A 9535-nucleotide genomic window follows, 5' to 3' on the forward strand; every position below is an offset into this window, starting at 1 on the left:
AGAAGACAGACTGGCTTGTCTCATGTTAGAAACAGACAAAAGGTTTGAGAGATGAGCAAACAGAGGCACAAGAATTCCCTATCAAACCATCAACTCCAGGTTCTGTGGAGCACAGAGAGGAGTGCTGGAAACACAACAAATGAGCAGTGTGTTTATAATGTGAGCCAGCACAAAAGAAACTAGAGTTTGGAGTAGTTTAAAGGCAGTGAAAGAGGACAAAGCCTTTCACTACAGAATAATCTAAATAAATAAATCTAAATAATATAAATGAAAGAGGGGTCTAGGAAAGGCGCAACAGCTCCAGGACTGTGAAATAAGAGGACCCCTGGATGGACTTGAACAGACTAGCCATGGGGTCACCCTCCACGTCCCCAATGGATGGTCCCACACCAATGCACATATGGACAGCAATAACTGGATTCAAGAGGTAGTTTTTAAAAAGAACATAAAAATGAAAGGGGGAGTTAGAGGAAGGGAGGGTGTGGGTGGACATGATTAAGACGCGTTGTAGGTATCTATGAAATTTTCAAAATAAATTTCAAAAAGAGAAGATTTGGGTATCTGGAAGAAAAATGAAAAAGAAATGAAGCTTAGACAGAAATTTAGTAGAAAACATGGGAAATAGGTTAGAAACTATGGAAGGATAACAATAAGATACAACTTTAGCACTAAAGTTTGATCCCAACTGCCAAAAACAATGAGAATGGCGAGTGGGGAAAGACAGTAGCAATTAAGGATTTCCTAAAACTACTGCAAGATGCTCGTTTTTTAGATTAAGGAGAGCCAAAGAAAACAATATGAACTTACAAACAGCAGGGAAGTTGCACAACTCTGTGAAAACACTAAGAGCCCTGGTTATCCATTTCAAAGGGCAAGATGAGTTTTCTGCCAGATCCCAAGAGCAATCAGAGGCTAGAGGCAGATTTCTTAACAAAATGGCCCAGGAGACTGGCGGGGAAACTAATTTCTCAGCAGCAACAATTGATGCCACAGAAGCCATCTTGGCACACTGAACAACTTTGCATGAACAATCCTAAATTAAAGAAAAGAGCGAGGGCTGAATTGTAAAGAACACAAAGGTGAGTGCATGTGGGGAAATCTAAGAAACATCGTCTCTGCATCAGAAGTACTGCTGTTTGCAGCCTGGCAACTACCTAACAAACATACAACTAAAGTCATCAGACTAGTTTGAGAGAAGAAACCCTGGAGGTGCCATGCCACACCTGCACGGGTGCAGAGCATGACCAATGGTGTCCACCGCCTTGGAACTCAGTATGCGGTCACATGGAACTGCAGGGGAGCCTGGAATGAAGAGTGTACCTAGCTAGAGCAGGATACAAACTTGCTAATGGGAATCCAGCCTCTGCCACAGCCTGCCCTTTCACTTACTGTTTTATTTTCTTTCTTATCTTTAAAAAAAGGGTTTATTATTTAAAAGACTTTTTCATATTTGCACAATATTTTAAATTTGCACAATATTCTGATCATATTCTTTCCCCTCCCCCACCTCCATACCTACTTAACTTTAAATTCATTCTCTTTACCTCTCCCTCTCTGAAAAGGAAAATAAAACTAAAACAAAATTTTAATAACAGCTAAATTGAGAAAATATTAATAGACCATAAAATTCACCCTTCTAAAAGATATAATTTGGACTGGTGAGATGGCTCAGTAGTAAAGGTACCTGCTGCCAAAGCTAACTACTTTTGATTCCAGGACCCACTTGTGGGCAGAAAAGGAAAAAACTGACTCCTACAAGCTGCTTTCTCTCTCTCTCTCTCTCTCTCTCTCTCTCTCTCTCTCTCTCTCTCTCTCGTATGTGTGTGTGTAAAAATTAAATTTGCAAAAATTAAAGCATGTAATTCAAAGGCTTATAGCATATTCACAAAGTTGTGCAAGTATCACCACTAATTTTAGAGCTTCATTCTCTCAAAAAGAAGCCCCCGCCTGTTAGAATTCCCTTTCTTCTTTCTCTCATGCCCTCAAAATCACTAATCCATTTTCTGTCCTTACAGATTAATCTACTTCACTCTACTCCAATTACTTCATATAATTACATACATATTTAATGCAATATGTGGCCTTCTTTCTTATTGGTTTTACTTATGACTTTTTCCATATATATATATATATAATATATTATATATATATATATATATGTACTTCATTTATTCCATTAAGCAAAAAATTTGCACTGGCCAGATAGACCACATTTGTATATTCACGTGTTACTTACTGAGTATTGAAGTTGTTCTGTTTTCTGCCTTGTATAATGTAGTGTGGATATGCAAATATAAGTTTTGTTCTATCACCTATTTCCTGTTCTCCTGAGTATATACGTATTTAATGCATTATGAGAGAGAGAAGAAAGGGAATTCTAACAGGTGGGGGCTTCTTTTTGAGAGAATGAAGCTCTAAAATTAGTAGTGATACTTTCACAAAGTCATAAAAATAATTTATATTCTAATATGCACTACTTTATTTCTCTGCATCCTTTTCAACACTTGCTGTTTTCTATTTTATTTTGGCCATCTTAGTGAGTGTGGAATAGTATCTCTAGTGACACAGAGAACTGTTAAATCTTTACTGTCTATATATCCTTTGGAGAAATGTTTATTCAATTCATTTGTCCACTTTTAAATTGTATTGTCTATATTTTATGTTTATCTATATAAGTTCTTGCTATCTGTATTCTGGTAACTAAATATCAGACAGAGAAGTTTGGATCCAAGTACTGAAGTGGAAATATACAGCCTCCTCACAAACAAACAAACAAACAAACAATAAAAGAGCTCCAAGTCGCACAAGTATTTAATCTCCCATTTTTGCTTCAGTTGATTTGTAGATTCAGGACAATTCCAATGAAAATCCAATGTTTTTGTGTGCATGTTTCTAACAGATATTTGATAATGCAGTTGCAAATTTTAGATAAAAGATTAATGGACAAGAAAAATTCTTCTACAAAACAACAAAAGAATGTGGTTTGCCTTGCCAAGTACAAAGCTTTATAAAGATATTAGGATGCTAGTGTGGTAATGAAGACACACTGCTAGTGATAAGCAAAACAGATCATGAGAAGAGATTGCAAATAAAGCCACATGCATGCAGTTCTGTAGATCTATCAGGATCAGATTCCAATAAATGGTTAGATACCTGTTGCCCATGCTGAAGAAAAGAAAATAAGTCTCTTTATCATACAAAAGAAAAAATGGGGATGAATTTTAGGTGGATCATTAAATTAAATGCAAAGTCATAAAGGCAAAACTTTTTAGCAAAACAGAGGATAAAATCTTCATTATTTTGAGATGGACAGTCATTCTGATAGCATTTATGGTATAACACATGACATAATGATACTAAACCAGTCTCATGAACCCTAGGAATATCCACCAGCCAAGGATTCATGTCCATAAGATCTTGAAATTCCTGGAAACCAGTAAGAAACAATTCAAATAAAGATGAGACAAGACACTTGAAGAAGCCCATCACTGTAATAATATGAATAACCAAAAAATATTAAAAGTGTTCCAATTCTCAGAGAAAACGTCAAGCAAAAACTTGGAGTCTGACAATGTCCAATACATGGAGAAATGGGGCTTCAATTAATGTAACTACTGCAAGAATCCAGAAGTTAGCTGATAAAATAAAAAATGAGCACTTAGTAACCTATAAATTCTCCCTCAGATTTATGTAATTTGAGAAATTACTGTGGTGTTCATATAAACTATAATTTTTTGAGTTTTATATTCTTTTACTTCCTTTTCTTTTTTATAATTGTGAAAAATATTTTTATTTAATTAGAAACAAATTCGTTTTACATGTCAATCCCAGTTTCCTCCCCCTTCCCCCCTCTGCCCCCCACCAATCCCCTATCCCATCTCCTTTCTGCTCCCCAGGGAGGGTGAGGTCGTCCATGGGGGATCTTCAAGGTCTGTCATGTCATTTGGAGCAGGCCCTAGGCCCTCCCCCATGTGGCTAGGCTAAGAGAGGATCCCTCTATGTGGAATGTGCTCCCAAAGTCCATTCGCACACTAGGGATAAATACTGATCCACTACCAGAGGCCCCATAGATTGCCAAGGCCTCACTGACACCCATGTTCATGGGGTCTGGATCAGTCCCATGCTAGTTTCCCAGCTATCAGTCTGGGGTCCATGAGCTCCCCTTTGTCCAGGTCAGCTGTTTCTGTGGGTTTCACCAGCCTTGTCTTGACCCCCTTGCTCATCACTCCTCCCTTTCTGCAACTGGATTCCAGGAGTTTGGCTCAGTGATAAACTATGATATTAAGTATTGGAAAACTAATCCAGAAGCAGATGTAGGGCAAACACATCAACTGTGATACGTAAATACATGTGCACATATCTAGTTCAGTAGAGATTAATGAACAGAGAGACATGCAATAACAAAGGTTACTCTTCAGAGCCCAGTGCTAAGTGAAAGACAAGCATTAACTAGATGGTTGTATTCCTGTGAAATTCATAAAACACATAAAATTAAGGAATATCTTACTAAAATACGTGAGTATGTATGGGAGGACATAAAGAAAAGCTATTGAATGGAAACCAGAAAATTCTGAAGAGCAGTAGGCTCTGCCTTTATAAGAACCATGCATAGTTAACAATGATGTTCCTCTGCTGGGACACACACATACACATTCTCTGCACCATTTGTAAAGAGTGTGTTGTGTAATTAATATATATTAATATAATAAAGAAGAATATCATATATATTTCACTTGTATGCAATCCATATTGGATCAAAACTACTCCATCAAAATACCTAACTACCACAGCCACCAGTTACCGACACCCAGACATGCAATAAAGCACTAAAACATTGGCTTCATTCTCTGTATTTGAAGCAATCTCAGCTTAACCACAATGTAGCTGTGCGCCTCTCTTGACATAGGCTTTGCCGAAAACACTCTGGCTTCTGGTCATTTCAAATTTAGAAGGAGGCAAGGTGTCATCGCTGACTCATCTAGGATGATCGACTGCCAGCTGTGCTCTTCCTCACATCCTTAGCCTCAAACAACGTGCAGCTGAGCACAGTACTGAAAGAAGTTAGCGCCAACTATGAGGCAGTCAGATTAAAGAGAGCAGAGGGACTCGCTTGGACAAGAAAAATGACTGGCATTTCTCCAACAATCTGTTGGTAAAGATACCGCAAGGGACTAATGATGAAGAATGGCCTCAAACCATCCTCTGCCTTAAGTCAAGCCAGATTTCTAAGTCCCATAGTAAAGGTGTTTCCAGTGTTGAGTGTTCAAAATTCTCCCTCAGATTATTTTCACGGTTTGAATATGAACTGTCTCCCCAGGCTTATGTACCGAGCTTTTGATTGGTTTGGGGGAAGTGCTTATATCCCCATCATTAATGCCTCAATAGGTTCATAATATCTTGTCATTGTTGTGATTTGTATGAGGCCAGGCCTGTCTGGAAAAAGTAGGTCACTGGTAACATAGCCTTGACAACTGAATCTCCACCTCCAACCCATTCATGTGCTACAATGAGAAAAAAGAGCTTTCTACTGCATATTTCCATGCTGCTTTGATGTTCTACCAGTTGGATAGGAGCAAGCAACATCAAGTGAAACCATAACCTAAAATAGCCACTTCCTACCTTAAGCTGTTTACACAAATACTCTGCTACAGTATGTTTGACTAAAATGACCACTGCATCCTTCTCATAATGAACTACTCATCTATGTCTCTGAATACCCGTGGCACTAAAGCCAAAATTTCTCTTTGAAAATTGACAGGATGGGGAAGGGAAGTCAGAGGGTGGAAGTTCCATCGCATCACGAACATCTGTGTGGTCTTGAGACACATCCTAGAGCTACTCTGGGCATTAAATGAAGTCGTTATATTAAGCACTGGGCACATAGTAGATGCTCCCAAAAAGGCAGCTGCTCTCTCTAGCCATTGTCTGAAGTAGCAAAGTCTCCTCCCCGCTGTACCAAACGGTTAACACCAATGATAATTAAGGAGGATAACATAAGGGCACCTAAATACCTGAGCTTACTGCTATGACTATTTTGTATCTCCAAACACTGCTTCCTGAGCATACAGCTTAGAATGGCTGCATGCACCCACCTTCCATCATCAGCAATTCCATGTTTACCCAAAAACTCTTATGAAAAAACGAAAGTGAAGAGGTAACAAAACTGCCCAAAATACGTGTCTTCCAGACACAAAGACATTATCTGAAAACTATCTACCTATTCTAAAGTTGTTTTAAAGATGTTTGGATTCTCTTGTTCTAATTTTGTGTTGTTAAATATAGATAACATTTTGACAATCTGGGAAATGGAGAACTGTTTTTACAAAACTTTGTGGTTGCTAAATATAGATTCTGATAAACACAAAAACAAAGAGCCATTTTCAGCCTGTTGTTGGTGACTCTTGATGATGGGGCTTTGCATTTTCCTTTGTAAAATATTAAATGACATGAAAATATTAATTCTTGCCCCCTAACAGTTTATATTCAAGGAGATTTCATTCATTTGGGAAAAAATAATTACCTCATTTTGAAAATAGTAGGCAGATGGCTTAATCCACTGGGTTTAGTTTCAAGCAAACAAACAAAATATTTTTGAGGTGTAGGAAAACTAAGAGAAACAGATAAAAACATGTCAAGAGTTTTACATATAATTCAGCTGTACAGAAACATTCAGTATTAAGTGTTAAATATGCATAATATTTACACATTTATCATTGGCCTAACATTGTTCTCTAATACCTGAAAGATCCCACTGAATTCAGGAAGTATTTTTCCAATAGCTATAATGAGGCTGGTTGCTACACTAAAAAAATTTTATCATTATTTTTTTACAGTCAGATACATGTTGGTATTTATTAGCAAAAATACTCCAAAAGAGAACTGGCTCAGAATTATAACATGTGAAACTTTAAAAGTTGGTTTTAGTTGTCTTTCTGCCTGAGAACTTTAGTGTCTAAGCACTGTTTTAATTTTCTGAAACAGGATTCAAATAAAAATATTCAATGAAAAGTTTCAATAGGAACTCTGCCTCTTTTCATTATGTCAAAAATAAGGTGGAAGCAAGCTCTCTTTGCTAATAAATGTATGGACATGGAGTAGGTGGGTAGAGGAAGTTGTTCAACACAAAGGCTTTAGAAAGGCAAACCTTGCAAACAGGAATGTATTTGCTAGGGAAAGGAGTTACTGAAGTGGTCACATCATGAACTAAAATAATCTTCTAGTCCCTCCAGCTCCATTTCCAGGGAGGAGTTCAGAGAGGCCAGTGCAGCCAATGCATCCCTGCTCTTCTGGACACTAGGTTTGGGCTGAGGCATCTCTGGCTGGCTGACCTCCTTCTTGCCACCAGTTAGGATCCACTGGCTTTCATCAAAGAACTGATTCGGATGATTCAAAGAAAAGCCACAATCATCTATGTTATGCGTCATCTCAAAGTACTTCTGACAGGCTACCTGGTAGTGAGTCCCCTTTACTAAATCCAAAATCTGGTTGATCCCGGAGGCAGGGATCTTGTAGGACTGCATCTTCTGCTTCAGTAGCTATGCATCACGGTGACAGAATGGGCACCTATGTTAATCCTCCTGGCTTGGCGGATTGGTCAGGATAATCTTCATGCAACTGAAAGGCGTATAGTCTGTCCTCTTGCCTTCCTTTCCAAAGCTGTGACCGATGTTGTAAGAGTAACCTTTATCAAACTTATCTGGATCCATCTTTCCTCTGATAAACTCTTGCTTCCAGAACTGCAAAGCCTGCTCCAAAGTTAGGCCAATGCCCTTCAGGAACAGGCCATACTGCATCTGGCCTCCATGATGAAGATGGTGATTTTCCCTCAAAGCTTTGTACAACTGACGCATGCAAGGTAGGAAGGATTTGGCAGAAAGCGAGTCAATCTGATCTAAAGAAATCTTCCCATGGTTCTTCTGGATGCTGTAATCTTGGCCAGTGTAAGAATGACTGAGCTGGTTGAGCAGAGGCTGGAGCCGTTCATCGGACTGCACTGCAGGCAAGGACCTGGCTGTTAGTGCCAGAGCCTTAGAACTCGTTCAGGATGATGGCCACGATGTCTTTAAGCGGCACGTAAGCAAGGTCATCTTCCAAATAGACTTTCCTTCCTCTGGACAGGTCCAGAGCATCAGCAAAGGGGATCTTGTAAACGGACACCGATTCCCACTTAACCCCACTTAGGCTTGGCGAGGATGCAGTGATATCCTGTTCTCGAAGACTCTTCTCTTCATCACTTACAGCTTCAAAATGCAAATGATTATCCTTTAGGAAATTCTGAACTTTATCCTTGGGTAAAATATTGAATCGAAATCGAAGCAGATCCATTTCTTGTTGAATAAACCATCGTCTAAGATCTTCATACTGGCAGTACTTGAGGCGCAAGGTGAAGTGGGAAATATGATACCTTCTTCGTGGCTCATACTCATCTAGTTAGGAAAACTTGAGTTTTCGAATCTCAGCCTCCAGTTTATTCTGGTATTGTTCAGTTGTTCCCTTCACATAGTTCACACCAAGATTCTCAATTGTTTTTTAGCAATTTAAGTCTATCAATAGCCAGATTTTCAAACTCTATCAAAGATATGTTTTCAGAGGGTGGCTGTAGGTAAAACTGAAGGCTGTGAGGGTAACAAGTATTTCTCTGGTCGCCAGCCAATCTTAGCTTCTTCCAAGTCCTTCCTGAGAACTGCATCTTGACCACCTTCTGTCACTCGGTCCCACCAGACCAACTTGCACTTTCAACTCCACGATTTCTCCTTCCCAAATAAACCCGCAAGATTTTCTTTAACCAGCCAGCAACCAAATGAGAGGGAACACCCGCGCTGACAGCTGCTCTTTCCCAGTGGCGGGAGAGTCCATTTTATCATTATTGACTTGCCCGGTATTTACTAAACACCCACCATGTGTCCAACAAAATTCTCAGGAAAGTTTGATGATCTAAATTTCCTGTCTGTTAGTAAAAGACAGTGGAGATGGGGAATTTGTAAATACAGATTAGAAAGAAAGAAAGAAAGAAAGAAAGAAAGAAAGAAAGAAAGAAAGAAAGAAGGAAGGAAGGAAGGAAGGAAGGAAGGAAGGAAGGAAGGAAGGAAGGAAGAAAGAAAGAAAGGTGTTCTGTCCATTGTTTTCACTTCACAAAGAGAAGCACAGAAAAAATGCTAGAATACTTGCCTGCCTAAGGCACAAGGGAGACTGCAAGGTGAGTCCTATAAGTTTCTGTGTAGATTGGAACCCTTCCAAAAGTCCACCCTTAACTTCAGGTCTTAAGCCCAGGCACTATACTTCTATTAACCAAAAATGATGTATTTCAAGGCCTTTAGTGGATGCCTGAGATCACAGATGGTGACAACCCCTAAAACACTAGCTGTGATAAAATCTACTTTATAAAATAGACATAGTAAGAGATGGGGAACATGGCTAGAGATGAAATAGAATGCCTACAATAATCCACTATGATGAAAGCTACCTAAAATTATGAATAGTTTATTTCTCGAATTTTCCATTCAATATTTTCAGGGTGTGATTAACTGTGGGTAGA

The 9535-nt window shown here is 38.9% G+C and overlaps 1 pseudogene; it reads right to left on the minus strand.

Moving 5' to 3' along the window:
- Positions 1 to 7186: 7186 nt before the first annotated feature.
- Positions 7187 to 8708, minus strand: LOC100761095 (annotated as a pseudogene).
- Between the last annotated feature and the right edge of the window lie 827 nt (positions 8709 to 9535).

The sequence above is a fragment of the Cricetulus griseus genome, chromosome 2 (genome assembly GCF_003668045.3).
Source record: "Cricetulus griseus strain 17A/GY chromosome 2, alternate assembly CriGri-PICRH-1.0, whole genome shotgun sequence".
In the NCBI taxonomy this organism is placed as follows: Eukaryota; Metazoa; Chordata; class Mammalia; order Rodentia; family Cricetidae; genus Cricetulus; species Cricetulus griseus.